Source organism: Astyanax mexicanus, chromosome 3 (genome assembly GCF_023375975.1).
Source record: "Astyanax mexicanus isolate ESR-SI-001 chromosome 3, AstMex3_surface, whole genome shotgun sequence".
NCBI classification, from domain to species: Eukaryota; Metazoa; Chordata; class Actinopteri; order Characiformes; family Acestrorhamphidae; genus Astyanax; species Astyanax mexicanus.
Genome location: NC_064410.1, coordinates 56667021 through 56683720, shown reverse-complemented (window position 1 = coordinate 56683720; position 16700 = coordinate 56667021).

Here is a 16700-nt window from a genome sequence, read left to right as displayed (position 1 = left end):
ACAAAGACCAAAAGTATATAGAAGATATATGTTCTCAGTTTTAAGGACAAAGAAAAGACAAATCTGAAGTTTAAAATTCTCTGCTGGTTCAGCTCAGGAAACGACATTCAGCCAGTCCTCCACATTCTTCACTTTTATGTTTAAAACCAGAGAAGCATCTGGCTCTCAGCATCCCATACTAACAAGCCAGACCATGCTGGCTGTTCACACTCACACAACTTTTATAATTCAACTAAATACAGAAACAGTCAGGAATATACAGCTCTGGAACAAATTAAGAGACCACTTCAGTTTCTGAATCAGTTTCTCTGATTTTGATTGTCATTTAGAGCATTTATTTGCAGAAAATGAGAAATGGCTAAAATAACCAAAAAGATGCAGAGCTTATATTCATAAAGTTTAAGGAGCCCAGAAATTAATATTTGGTAGAAAAAAACATGTTTTTTAATCACAGTTTTAATGCATCTTGGCATGTTCTCCTCCACCAGTCGTACACACTGCTTTTGAATAACTTTATGCTGCTTTACTTCTGGTGCAAAAATTCAAGCAGTTCAGCTTGGTTTGATGGCTTGTGATCTTCCATCTTCCTCTTGATTATATTCCAGAGGTTTTCAATTTGGTAAAATCAAAGAAACTCATCTTTTTTAAGTGGTCTCTTATGTTTTTTCCAGAGCTGTATAGTCTATAGTTATATTTTTGGATGGGTCCCTCTGAAAGTTTCAATCAACTTAATTGGCCATGCTCGTAAAACACCAGAGGATTCACCACAAACTCTGCCTGTACTCATGTATCTGCCACTCATCAGCTCTTCTCTTCACCAGCCTGATCTCTGTCCTGCTAATTAGACCTAAACATAGTCTCACACATAATCTCACAGTACTGAACAGAGCAGTTTTCTGTCCGAAGTCTGTAAGCTGCAGTTCGGCAGTGTATGAAGGGCATTTGTGTTCTTCTCCAGCCAATAAGAGACAGTGTGGCAGGTTGTGATGCTCATTGCTAGGTGTGTTCAGGTAAATTTCTGGCATATGGCTATCTTGGCAATGGAAAACATAGGTGCGCCACTGACTGAAAAAAAATTAAAAACCTAGACAGAGGTCAACTGACACTGAGCAGTGCACAAACCCATACTGGTTGTCAGCTATGCAACAATCAACAATATGAACAATAAACAGAATGAACGAGCATGAACGAACAGGACAGTTCCCTCTGCTAAGAAGTAGCTGCATCCCTGAAATAGCAATCTGCCAGAGTGCACATGGCTCTTAAAGGGAATGGCAAGAGACACACTGATTGGTTTATTACTCGTTACACACAAAACATGCCTTTTGCGTGTTTCGAGCCACACAAGGTGTACTTTTCCCATTGTTACAATAGCAAAGACACACTGACACGTCCTAAATCAAGCTGCGCAGGTTGATGGCTGACGGCTCACCTATGCCTACGTACCCAGTCACCTGACTTCTAGATTCACTGCACCTATTTACCTATTATACATACACCCATTTTGCCCTTGGTTTGGTTGTCTGGTTCACCTTAAAACCTGTTTTTACCTTAATGTCTGTGAGTCTGTGGGTTTAAAGAAAAAGCTGAAAACACATCTGTTTATCTGCGCTTTCCACACTTACATTTTTACATAGTATACATACTTGTATACTATTTTATTTATAATTTCTTGTATTTTTTTAACGTTGTTCTGTATCCTGTCTTAAGTGTATTTCTTATATTACTATTTCATAAATTTAATATTTGATTTAAATAAAAATTTAAATTTTGTTATAGATGTCCTTTTTTCTACCATAATTTATATATTTTTATAACTTTCTTTTAAACTTGTTTTGCATTGTGTCTTAAATCTTTATGTATTGCCTCTGTGTATAAAAGGTGCTATACAAATAAACTTGCAAAGATTATTCAAGTCATCATTTTAACAGCATATTCCAGGTTCTTAAAATAATGTAATTTTAGCTTTTTAAACAGACTTCTTAGTGTATGTATACACATTTTTCTCAGTCTTTGCTGAGGTGTGATGCTTATTCACAAAGCATGTTTTTCATCTTTGCATCAATATATAGAACAGTGTTGCATACTATTAGAAACCATAAAATACAAAGATCCATATTTGGAAATACAATGGGTCCAAACCTGCAGCAGAATCCAGAAGTTTAGGTCACATTCTTCTGTGAGATTATTGGCTGGCTGCAAGAAAGAAATTTGATATCTGACTCGTGAAAACCTGATGTTATTGAAAACACCCATTTTAAGAACTATTTCAATAGTCTGGTTTCTTTTTCATTATGTTTTTATATAAATAAAAAAGTGTATATATATACACTATATTGAAACTGTCACAGTGACCAAACACTTGACAGACAGGCAAGATCAGTAACAAGACGTCAGCAAAAATAAGCAACATACCAGAGTGAGCAGGCAGGAAAAGGTCATACATGGGTAATCCAAATAAGGTAGAAGGACAAGGCAAAAGGAGTAGTTAAAAATAAAAAATAGGTCGCTAACAAAGTAGCAAACACAAAAGAAACGTGAGGTAGAAGAGCTAGGAATCTAGGTTCAATACAGGGCAAGTGAGAAGAGAAAAACAAGGGGTATTTATACAGGGGAACACAGGTGTGAGAAATCTCAGAAACTGGGTGACTTGGAGCACCGATAGATGGATGGATGGATGGATGGATGGATGGATGGATGGATGGATGGATGGATGGATGGATAGATAGATAGATAGATAGATAGATAGATAGATAGATAGATAGATAGATAGATAGATAGATAGATAGATAGATAGATAGATACTTTATTTATCCAGAAGGAAATTTAGGCATCCAGCAGCAACAACACAATACAATAAGAAACATACTCAGACAAATCAAAACACAGAAGAATAGAAAATATATATTATGCTGTAAAAACCTGACTATACAAGGTAAGATATATCTGTAAACGGAGAAGTGCAGTAGATGTTGCTAATGGTCATAAATAATTAAATAACAATTAATAGAGCAAAGTGCAATGTGCAATGACATTGATTACGAAAGTGACTGATGTGACGTGGAAATGTAATATAAATATAAATATGCATACGTTAGAAGATCTAGAAGTTCTAAAAAGAGAATGTGAATATGTGAATACCCAATCATGAGTAAAGTGTACTTGAATGTAAGTGAGGTTGGGGAAGTATTAATGTAAATAATTAAGTGGGAGGAGTCTGATGGCTCTCGGAATAAAGGATTTTCTGAGTCTGTCTGTTGTGCAGCTCTGTGACAGCAGTCTGCCACTGAACACACTCCTCTGCTTCATGATGGTGGTGTTAAGTGGGTGACTATGATTGTTCATTACAGAAAGCAGAAACCTAACGTCATGTGATCTGGCATGTCTGGAAGGTTGGGTGCAGATGAATTCTGGGAAATGGAGTATTTTTAGGGGAATACTAGAGTCTGAGGTAGGTAGACTGACAACGTCTGTTGAGGGCTGACAGAAACAGCAATAAAGAAAGCACTAATATGGACTCTACTTTGGCATCGACTGTTACTAACCTTCTAAATGTAATGCACAAACTGTTTTAAACATGCTTAACCTTTTAAATGTTCTATAATACTTTAAAATATGCAATACCAGTGCACACAACTGGCAGCTAATCATTGCAGGCTCATTCAGATCAATTTTATTGAATTATTTTAAATAGTGTAATCAGATATAATTGATTAATTGTGACAGCTATGGTTGTGTTCAATCTATGGTGGGTAATTTGACACATTAATCATTTATAGCTTTATAGCCGTACCACAGGGGCACAGAAAGGGGTCTGTAGGTCAAAATGATTTTTTTTCCTATTTTGCTAAAGATAAGTTCATCAGAGTTACCAGCATCAGGAACCAGAAGTTAACAGCTCCCCAGAAAAGAACCACCTAAATGCTTTACAGAGTATGGTTTTGGTTTGTTTAATACTTTTTCAAACTACTATATGATTCCTTATGTGTTTTTCATAGTCTGGATCACTTCAGTATTCATTTACAATTCGGAAAAGAAGGTTGGTTTCCAAAGGTTTGAATCATACTGTATATATATTAGTATATCTATCTAATATATCAGGTCCATACTGTCATATACAAAGCTAGTAAACATGAAAAAAAAAGAGACCGCTTAAAAATTATGAGTTTCTTTGGAATATAATCAAGAGGAAGATGGATGATCACAAGCCATCAAACCAAACTGAACTGATTGAATGTTTGCACCAGGAGTAAAGGCATAAAGTTATACCAAAAGCAGTGTGTAAGACTGGTGGAGGAGAACATGACAAGATGCATGTTTAAAACTGTGATTAAAAAACAGGGTTATTCCACCAAATATTGATTTCTGAACTCTTAAAACTTGCTGAATATGAACTTATTTTCTTTGCATTATTTGAGGTCTGAAAGCTCTACATCTTCATAGTCTGGATGACTCCAGTATTCATTTACAATGCAAAAAAGAAGGTGGGATTCCAAAGGTTTGAATCATACTGTATACAGTATATTAGTATATCTATCTAATATCTCAGGTTCATACTGTCATATACAAGTCTATGAAACATAAAACACCATACAGCTCTGGAAAAAAAAATAAGAGAGACCACTTTAAAATAATGAGTTTCTTTGATTTTGCCAAATTGAAAACCAACTGCTTGAATTTTTGCACCATGAGTATAGGGCATGAAGTGATCCAAAAGCAATGTGTAAGACTGGTGGAGGAGAACGAGATGCCAAGATGCATGTTTAAAACTGTGATTAAAATCCAGGTTTATTCCACCAAATATTGATATTTGAAATCTTAAAACTTGATGATGTCACGTCCTTGCTCAGAGCACATGGCTCTCCCCTTGTCTCCGCCCATGTCTTTAGTGCTCCCACCTGTTTCAATGTGTAGCTCCGCCCCCTCATCAGTGATCCCAGGTGTTTCCCATTTCCATTGTGTGCATTTAAGCCCCTGTGTTTGAGCATGTGGTTGTCTGGTCTTGTGTGTGTGTTTCATGCCGGCAGGTTGCTGGTTCTTTGTTTTCTATTTTATAGTTTATTCTATGTCTCTTAATGTATCTTGTTTTGAGTTTAGTTTTTGTTTGTTTGTTTACTTATAAATAAATTTACCTGCGTTTACGTCTGCCTCACGTCCTCCCTGCTGCTGCTATCCTGACAGATGAATATGAGCTTGTTTTCTTCGCTTTATTTCTTTGCATCTTTTATTATCTTTCGGCCATTTCTCATTTCTTATATTTTTTTGCAAATAAATGCTTTAAATTACAATATTTTTATTTGAAATTTGGGAGAAATGTTGTGTGTAGTTTATAGAATAAAACAACAATGTTCATTTTAGTCAAACATAAACCTATAAATAGCAAAATCAGAGAAACTGATTCAGAAACTGTCTGAGTGGTCTCTTAATTTTTTCCAGGGCGGCTTTTGTATTATTTTATTACAATCTTTATAATTGTACCCTCGATGGCACAATATTGGTCTTTACAGGATCAGTAGTTTTTCTTTTAAAGTAAAAAGCCTTTTCTTACAGCAATAAGTACAGATTTGTACCATTTAACCAGCCAAAAGGTATATTCGGTATTCTGTATCACTGTATTAATAAACAATATGTATTTTAATTGCAAATTTTTCATTTGAAAGCCAGACAATTTTGGATTATTGAGCCATATTCAGTTGATGATAATATTTATAATCTTTATAATCTTTACTAGCTACAAAAAAACATGGGTACAAAAAAGGAAAGGACTTTTACTAAAAGGTACTGTGTTGCACCTTTATATAAGGTACCGCCCCAGCGAAAAGCTTTGTATTTTTTTTACTTATTTTTTCTTAGTGTGTACCATCATAATTTTTCCCCATCTGATTTGGGTTTAGGGTTTTTTCTCTTTCTTCTCCTGCAGAAAGAGACAGTAGGCATTGAAATTAAGGCTGTTCTGCGTCGGCACGTACTGCCTCAGAAAATAAATAAATAAATGAATGAGTCAAGTGAAGTGAGCAGGGTTGACTGAACAAGTTAGATTAGCCACAGGGGAAAAGTCAGCGAGTGCCGCGAGCTGAAGGAGGTCATTGAGGAATTTGCAAAGCATGGTGTAAGACTGATGATCCTCTGTCCTGCGAGCAGCCACTGTGAAGGGGCCTGACACTGCATTAATATCTACATGGGTCGGATCTGTTCTCGTACGAGCCCCACAGCGCAGGAGTGGGCGGAGGGGAGACGGAGAGCGGACGGCTCCCGGCGCTGAAGGGGGCGGGTGAGGAGGGCGCCGGGGATACATAAAAGTTTGATAACTGCAGAGGTAATGATTTGTTACCATTGTGTCTGGCTTAGAACAGAGAGCTTTGGGTTGTTATTCTTCAGATTCCTCGGGGTGGAGTGATGGAGGAGAAACGCCGCGCCACCCGAATACAAATGCCCGTCCTTGCTGGAGGTCAGCGGCTAATAATCGACACATTTAAAGCATCTATAGCCATCGTTTTATAGACATTTACATTTAAATTGACCTGACATTTATTTAACTTCTCCACTAGGGCCCTAACACTCTTTAAATGGCTTTAAAACAAATGGTCTTGTTAAACTTTGACACAAAGTAGGCTGTGATAAATAGCACAGTATGTTTCTGAGTTTGTGCTGTAGTCCAGAAATGCAAAAAAAAAGGCTCCCGGTACCACTTTAACCCTTGTGTGGTGTTCGGGTCTGTGGGACCCGTTTTCATTTTTCATCAAATGATACTAAAAAAATATTTTTTCTAACTCAAACTCATTGGCATTGGCTCATTTTTTGTGAAAAACATATATCAAAACACATTTTCGATAAACACACACTGTACACGCCCCCCCCCCCCCTACACATTTATATTACATACAGTCTGTTTGGCCAAGGGCTAATAAACATGCTTCATTTGTAAATTTGAAACTAAACAAATTTTCTACTCATATCTTGAGTTTAATTCATTTTCTTTTACATTTTATTAAAAAACTAATAAAAAAAGAGTAGCACTTTGTAAAAGAAATGTAACATAAGAAAGGTAAAGGGCAAATATTAACCATGTAAGCTGTTTATATTGCTTGCAATTTAGGTGAAGCGAGCATGTGTAAAGTATTTTAATGTAAAATTGCTTAATTTTGCTGAATTAAATACAAGTAACAAAGTAAACGAGTAACAAAAACATGAACACCACACAAGGGTTAATAATAGGACTACCTTTATAAAGAGTTTATAAATGGTTTACAATTAGTTTATTAATGGTTACTAATTAGGTTGTAAATGCCTTAAAAGTTATCAATAATCAGTTATAACACATACGTAGAAAGGGCAACAATATAGATGGCTGTGGGTTCACTATTTGGCAAACAACAGGTCATTGTTGCTCTTTCTATGTATGTGTTATAACTGATTATTAATGATTTTTAAGGCATTTACAACCTAATTAGTAACCATTAATAAAATAATTGTAAACCATTTATAAACCTTTATAAAGGTGATCTTATTTTAAAGTGGTACCAGGCTCCCTTTGCTCAAAACCATGTTATACAACTACTTTGAGTTAGCAGAAGATTTGTGGTCGTTTATACATTTGCACATTAAATCAAGTCACTTACTGTCAGTGTGGTGTGACGTGTGCAGGTGTGATGGATCACAGTATTAACTGTAACAGGTATCGTAATACAGTACCTGTAGACAGATATGTTCCTGTAAAACAGGGGAGAAATGAAGAGACAGCTCTGAACTTGACTCAGTCCTCTGCAGTTCTGATTTATTAAACAATATTCATTTGCACCAAATATCTGTGTCTTTACTCGCTGTCATTGCATTTACAATGTATTTTATATAAAAAAAATAATTTAAACATTCACAAAAATGCAAAATAAAATTAAACAAATTCACATTACATATTTTCACATGTCCAATTTCACTTTAGTAGGCCACATCCTTCATTACCCCTTAAAACTGGTATAAATATACACCTACATATGTAGTAAATAATACATAATATATAATATCTACATAACAAAGCGTATTTGTAGCAATAAATTAGTGTGGAGAATACACTTGGGAAAATTAGCTCTGAAAACTAAATGTTTAGATATACACACTTGGGCAAAACTAAAATACTGCAGGCTATGAACATAAAACAATTAGAACAGTACAATATTCAAAGTCATTAATTTACTATAAACAGGTCAGCTTTTAAACAAAACTATCACTTTTCTGAGAAAACTACATTTAAAAGTGTAGCTAGCTCACCCACTAAACCAACATAGCTACCTCTAGCTAGCTTCCCAAGGTCAAACTAACACTCATTCAAAACAGTCCCATATTTCACACAACACACTCTTTCTAGAACAAATAACTAACAAAATTCCTAATTACAACTTGTATTTTGTACTTTCATTGGGTTATCATCTTCATTTTAGTACCACAAACCTGTAAAACAGGGGAGAAATGAAGAGACAGCTCTGAACTTGACTCAGTCCTCTGCAGTTCTGAGAGAACTTTCTAGAGAACAATGTAATATGAAGCTGCCGCCTTCTACTGCCACCTTCAGGTTCAAAAGCGTTATAGCAGGCTTGATCAATAGAGCTGTATAAATTGTTTTTCTGACCACAATAAAAGTACAACAGCTATACATTTTACAAGAACAATTAAACACAACCTCAAATCTTTGAAATAAAAGAAAAATATGTACACAAATATTTACACAACTAATTATACAAAGTTATATATAATTTTGACATATAAACACTTATGTGAGCACACTTAAGTGGGCGTCACACACTCCCGGACAAGAGAAGGTAGATCCCCACTATTGTTAATCTCAACCATTCTCCTTCCTTAACCTATTTACATCTCAACGAGCCAATATGTTAGGTGGTATATGTACTGGTGGTGGCAGGGATGCAAAATAAACACATGCTCCCTGTGGGAATGCTGTATATGGTGCAGGGTATGAAGGTAGTCCATATGCAGGTGTTGTGCTATGTATGGGGATATATAAAGACTGAAAGGTGAAAGGTGAGTCATTGAAAGGTATGTGTGGGGTTGTAAAAGCATTGGCTGTATTGACTGTGGCTTGTGTTTGTACTGATGGTTGACCAAGTGTCTCGTATGTGAAGACTTGTCGTGGTTTCCTAACACGAACTGATTTTCTAATCTCTGCTCTTGCATTAGTTGAAGGAGGGGTCAAACACTGCTCCTCTTGGAGAAATTCTGAGTCTTCTTCTTGGCTTTCTTCTCCGTCAGGTAGAATAGAAGCAGGTATGTGTCCTTCCATACCTTCAAACTTTTCTTCTCTTGCAGGTACCAGGATTTTCTCAGGTAAGTGCTCTGTTTCCTCATTTTTATTTTTATTTGCAGGTGTCGGGATTGTCTCAGGTAAGTACTCCATTACATGGTGGTTTTCTGTTGCAGGCATGCGAACTGGAACACCCCAACTCCCAGCTGGGTTCCCATGCTTCCTCACAACAGGCCTTTCCTCTCTCCGCTCTGCAGGTACTCTCAACCAATATCTCCCTCTGTCCGAATCATCAGAATCAGAATCTTGACTGTCATTGGAAACTACCTGCTCTTCTCTGTTACATGCTCTGTATTGGTGTTTTCTCTGCTGTGTCCTCTTCTTTTGATAAAGCTTTGCTGAGTGTTGTGTATTTTCAACAGGTAAGTCATTGACCAGCAGTAGAAGATTTCGGTGAAGCGTCCGTGTTTTCTGCCTGTCTCCAACTTCTGGGTACACCACATACACAGGATTATCAGAGAACTGTTCCTTTACAATGTATATGGCTTTCTCCCAATAGGACCTCAATTTCCCTGGTCCACCACGTTCACTAAGGTTTCTAATTAGGACCCGATCACCAGGCTGTAACACTACTCCTTTTGCTTTCTTGTCATATGTCGACTTACTTCTCACACTGGACTGCTTGCTATTTTCACTAGCGATCTGGTAAGCTTCCATCATCCGTCTTGCCCACTTCTCTGCATACCCCTTTGGCACCTCTGCTTCTCCATCCTCAACCAGCCCAAACAGCAAGTCAACTGGCAGACGTGGGTGGCGACCATAGATGAGAAAGTACGGGGAGTAGCCTGTGGACTCGTGGCGGGTACAATTATATGCATGTACTACCTGTTGGAGATGGTCCTTCCATCGCTCCTTTTCTCTGTCCGTCAAAGTTCTCAGCATCTGGAGGATGGTACGGTTAACCCGTTCCACTGGGTTGCTTTGCGGATGGTAGGGCGTGGTCCTGGAATGCTGGGTACCAGAAAGTTGTTGCAGATTATGGAATAGTTGGTTCTCAAATTCACGACCTTGATCGTGATGTAATTTTGCTGGGTACCCAAAGCGTGGTATAAAATCACTAAAGATACGCTCAGCAGCTGTCTTGCCACTCTTGTTCTTTGTGGGATATGCTTGTACAAATCTGGTGAAATGGTCGAGGATCACAAGAATATACTCATAACCTCCCTTACTGGTTTCCAAGTGCAAGTAATCAATACACACCAATTCTAGAGGTAAACTTGATGTGATGCTACCCATGGGGGCCCGATTATGAGTCACTGGCTTCTTTGACTTGATACATGGGCATCTCTTAGTGACGTAGTCCTCAATTTCTCTGGCCATAAAGGGCCAATAGAACCTCTCCCTCGCAAGCTGAAGGACCCTTTCTGTGCCGACATGGGCCATCTCATCATGTAATTGTTTCAGTGCCAGATTCCTGTACTTGGCTGGGAGTACTAGCTGCTTTCTTCCATTAGCTCGGCGATAAAGGAGATCATTCTCCAAAAACAACTTTCCCCATTCATGAAGCAGTTTTCTGGTGGTACCATTCGCTGTTTTGCGTGCTTCATCAGTCAAGGGCATATTGGACTCTTTTAGCTTCATCACTGCACCGACAGCATCATCTGCTCTTTGTGATCTCACCAGTTCATCATGGCTGATTTTCCACACTCTACCACAGGGCTTTTGAGTAGTGTCATGGGCAACATCCAGAGCAGCAACCCACGCAACATCCTTCTGCTTAGCTACTCTACTGCCATCCCAAACAGCATGCACAACCTCCTCTGAAAACTCTTCTGTACAGGCTTTGGTGTAGTTTTCGATGTCCAAGGGAATACGAGACAGCATGTCAGCATCAATATTCGACTTCCCCGGCCTGTACTTTATATCAAAACGAAAATCTGAAAGCTCTCCTACCCAGCGATAGCCCACTGCATTTAGCTTTGCGGTACTCATGACATATGTCAACGGGTTGTTGTCAGTGTATACCGTGAAGTGGGGTGCATAGTACAAGTAATCCCTAAACTTTTCACACACGGCCCACTTCAAGGCGAGAAACTCTAGTTTTCCACTGTGTAGATGGTAATTACGCTCAGCTGGGGTCAGTGTTCTGGACCCATATCCAATTACCCTCAACTTGCTATCCTGATGCTGGTAGAGGATGGCACCAAGGCCCTGATCTGAAGCATCAGTGTGCAGTTGAAATGGTAGGTTAAAATCAGGGTACGCGAGTACAGGAGGGTTTACAAGGAGGGCAATGAGTTGCTCAAGGGCATGTTGGTGTTCACAGGTCCATTCTACAGGAGTTCTGGATGGCAATTGTGGACCCTTGCTTCTGCCTTGTCCCCTAACTGTCTGACCGGGCTTAGTCTGCAGTAGCTCGTACATTGGCTTTGCTATTCGTGAAAAGTCCTGGATATAAGACCTATAATATCCCAGAAATCCTGTGAGTTTCCGCACATCTCCAACTGTTTGTGGGATCTTGCTGGCTAACAGTTGTACTGCTTCCAGGTCTCTGGGGTCAATCCTCACCCCCTGAGCAGACACCAGGCGACCCACATATCGGACCTCCTGCCGGAAAAACTCACACTTCTCAGGCCTGAGCTTCACCCCATGATGTTGTAGAGCCTGTAGAACTTTGCGCATTCCTTCTATGTGCTCCTCGAAGGACTTTGCATAACAAAGAACATCATCGAGATATGGGATGCAACATTCATCTCGTAAGGGTCCAAGCATCTCCTCCATACTCCGCTGGAAGGCTGCTGGGGCGTTGGTCAGGCCAAACGGGACCCGAACCCATTCATAAAGTCCCCATGGAGTGATGAAGGCAGTGAGGGGTCTGGAGTGTTTGTCAATAAACCCCTGATGGTAGGCTTTCCCCTGATCAAGAATACTGAACCAGCAATTACCACCAAGTGTGTCGGTCAGATCTTGTATCCTTGGTAATGGATGACGGTCAGGGATGGTCTTTTGGTTCAGAAGACGATAATCAATACACAGTCTTAGGGTACCGTCCTTCTTGCGGACACAAACAACAGGTGCAGCGTAGGGGGATTTGGATTTTACAATCCAGCCTTTCATCAGCAATTCTTGTATGTACTCTTTCACTTCCTTAAACAAAGGTTTAGGGATAGAAGAATACGCTCTCTGAACTGGTATGTCATCCTTCAAGGTGATTGACATTTGCAAAGTTGGTATGCAGCCAATATCATTGCCGTCCCGAGCGAAGGCTGCTGATTCTTCATACAGCATTTTCTTGACCTTTTCTTGTTCTTCTTCAAAGAGGTGGCTGAGGTCAACTGGTGGATGCCACAGTGATGGACTACTGTTACTGGATGACTGTGTTACACTGCTAACTGAAGCGGTGGTCTTCACTTTTACTGCAGTGTCTGTACTAATAACTCTGGCCACTGACTGAACACTACCAAGGGTGGTCTTTCGTGGTAGAGTGATGGCATGTTTTGTGTTGTTCCCCACTGGTACAGATACATAGGGTTTTCTTGTACACTGTATCTCCAGTAGGCCCTCTCCAATATCCAATTCTGTGAGTTGTACATTGTCTTCAACAGGCTCAAAGAGAACAAAGGTGTCTGGTGGGTCATTAACTGGTGGAACTGGACACTTAATCCAAACTACTTGTCCAGCCGGAATGGTGATGTTGTGTATGCCAGTTCTCAGAAATCGGTGGTACATGTGAGGTTTTTCTGCTTGGATGAAACTCACTAACAGCTCTGCTTTCTCAGCTGGTATAGCTATTGTTCCAGAAAGAAGAGAAGTTAGGGTTGGGATTGATTCAGCTGGTTGGCTCTGTATCATTTCTTCCAGAACATTAAAACCTAACAGTGGCCGTTCCAAGGGAATGCTGCTAATAAGAAATGGTACGACAATAGAGAGACTTAAATTCTCCTTCTCCTTGAAGTTAACAGTGATTGGAACCCAACCATCAAAGGGCAAGACATCTCCATTGATTGCATGGACCTCCAGCTCCTCATTGTCATCCATAATTTCACTAAAGGGTCTGACTGTAGCCTGTGGTAAGTTCCTTTCTTTCCATTGTCTGTCAACCATGCTCACCTGGGCTCCTGTATCTAGTAAAGCATTAACTGCTATACCACTTAGATTACACTGGGTGAGTGCTTTGCCTCCAATGAGTTTGGCTAGGCGCTCACTCTGATAGGTAGGTAAGGACAGAGAGAGCTGGGGGTAACCTTGATTTGGCTTGCTTGTCATTTTTACTGTGACATTCTCTGACTTTGCATTTTCACTTTCCAGGCTTTGTTTACTACAGTCAACAGCATGGCTTGAAGCCTGGTGGGACACTAACTGTGACCCGGTCACTGGTTGTCCCTCTTCAGCGACCGGCTCCAGTTTTCCTGACGCTTAGGCTTTTTAAGACAACCCACTGCCCTATGTCCCTCTTCACCACATGAAAAGCAGTGGGTACAGTCAGTGCGGTTACTCTCAAGACATCTTGCGCAGCTGTATGATTTTCCTCTTCTTGGATCTCTACTGACACAATACTGGTGAGATGGTTCTGGCTGTGGGGCCTGTACTGGTGACTGTAGCTGTCCAACTATGTCCATAAGCTTCTCTACTTTCTCAGTCAGCTGCTGAAGCATGTCTACATTAGGCTTTTTCTCTGAATTTCCCTTCTTTGTGCTAGTGTTTGGACCCACTGCACCTTCAAGCTGGGAGCAATTCACATTCACCTGTCTTGGTTTTACAACTGATCCTAACCGTCTCTGTCTCTCATTCTCATCATTTGTAATCTTCATCATGTGTTTTAGGATCCCCTCATCAGTTACTCTACTGTCTGAAAGCAATGGCTTGAGCTCTCGTCGAATGTCATCATGTTTCTGTCCCAGCCCTTGGTACACAGTGTGAAGGAAAACATCCTGGACAGTGCTTGGATTGTATTTTACATCTGCATCAGTGGATCGCGAGGCAAACAGGATCTTTTGTTTGAGCCCTATCACACGGTACAAGAACTGTTGTGGGGTTTCACGGTCACTTTGTTTAGTACACATGAGTTCCTGAAACAATTCCATGTTACTACGTCCACCTAAGTGGGACTGTAGGAAACCTTTGAGCTCCTCTACAGTTAGGTCGTCCTTGTGCATTAACATATCCTTAAAGTTTCCAGCCTTGATAACTCTTAGGACACCTCTCACTATTTCAGCATCGCTAAACTTCTCCCTAACCCCTTCCTCAATCTGCCGACATATGTTGTTATAGCTGATGTCTGACCCCTGGTCACTGATCTGCCCCCCCTGGATCTTAAATTCTCTACGCTGGAGGTATGAAAGGTCCACAGGTATCATTTTATCACGTGTCACAGGCAGGTACTGTTCTGGTGGAACACTGTGGGGTGTGTTATAAGGTTGTGATGCAGGGTGTGAGGGTGAAGGTGACGGACATGTGGGTGGTGGGCTAGGGTTGCTCATGTACTGTAAAACCTTCTGACTAAGCTCAGCATAACTAGAAAGCATCTTCTGTATGTCAGTATCAGATGTGGTCTTAGCACGGGTTGTGTCTGGGGGAACTTGAAATGTGACTGATGTGGAGTTTGAATCATTAACTGTATCTGTCTGGGTACCCAGAATTGGAGAGCTAATGAGACTGTTGTCATCTACATTATCCTGACCTGCTAACACACTTACATTATGTTGAGAGCTTGATGTTCTGTGATGCACATCAAGATTTTCTTTTACACAGGGCTTGGACTGAACATAACGATCTTGAATAATAGCATTAATCACATCATTCAATTCTAACAACTGTGCCATACCTGTATCCTCAGACTCTAACAAAGTCTCACTACGCATGTAAGCTTGGATGTATTCAAAACAGCCCTCTTCGTCGACCACCTCGAGCATGGATGAATCTTTTCCCGGCACTGGGCCCACCTCCTTGGCAAGCTGGAAAAGTTCCTCAGCCGTGAGGGTGAGCAGACTCTTCTTGATGGTCCACACCAAGCTTTTCCTCTCACAGTCCTCCATGACTCTTCCACTCTTCCTCGCACTTGGCCACGCAGTGCAGGTATCCAATTCAGTCCTTACTCTTGGCCTCTCTCTACCTTTACAGCTCCGTCTTCAGTCCTTGTCTTCACCAGCAGATGCAGATGAGCAGTGGTGTTTCATGAGCGTGCATGGTCCTCCTCACAACTGCAAACACTGAAGCATCATCTGTCTTCTACTGATCTCAGGCTCTGGTTCAATCCGGATCAGCTCCTCCCTTAAGAGTGTGGTGCTGATCCCCGTACGGGCCACCAAAAATCTGTAACAGGTATCGTAATACAGTACCTGTTGACAGATATGTTCCTGTAAAACAGGGGAGAAATGAAGAGACAGCTCTGAACTTGACTCAGTCCTCTGCAGTTCTGATTTATTAAACAATATTCATTTGCACCAAATATCTGTGTCTTTACTCGCTGTCATTGCATTTACAATGTATTTTATATAAAAAAAATAATTTAAACATTCACAAAAATGCAAAATAAAATTAAACAAATTCACATTACATATTTTCACATGTCCAATTTCACTTTAGTAGGCCACATCCTTCATTACCCCTTAAAACTGGTATAAATATACACCTACATATGTAGTAAATAATACATAATATATAATATCTACATAACAAAGCGTATTTGTAGCAATAAATTAGTGTGGAGAATACACTTGGGAAAATTAGCTCTGAAAACTAAATGTTTAGATATACACACTTGGGCAAAACTAAAATACTGCAGGCTATGAACATAAAACAATTAGAACAGTACAATATTCAAAGTCATTAATTTACTATAAACAGGTCAGCTTTTAAACAAAACTATCACTTTTCTGAGAAAACTACATTTAAAAGTGTAGCTAGCTCACCCACTAAACCAACATAGCTACCTCTAGCTAGCTTCCCAAGGTCAAACTAACACTCATTCAAAACAGTCCCATATTTCACACAACACACTCTTTCTAGAACAAATAACTAACAAAATTCCTAATTACAACTTGTATTTTGTACTTTCATTGGGTTATCATCTTCATTTTAGTACCACAAACCTGTAAAACAGGGGAGAAATGAAGAGACAGCTCTGAACTTGACTCAGTCCTCTGCAGTTCTGAGAGAACTTTCTAGAGAACAATGTAATATGAAGCTGCCGCCTTCTACTGCCACCTTCAGGTTCAAAAGCGTTATAGCAGGCTTGATCAATAGAGCTGTATAAATTGTTTTTCTGACCACAATAAAAGTACAACAGCTATACATTTTACAAGAACAATTAAACACAACCTCAAATCTTTGAAATAAAAGAAAAATATGTACACAAATATTTACACAACTAATTATACAAAGTTATATATAATTTTGACATATAAACACTTATGTGAGCACACTTAAGTGGGCGTCACATAACCAA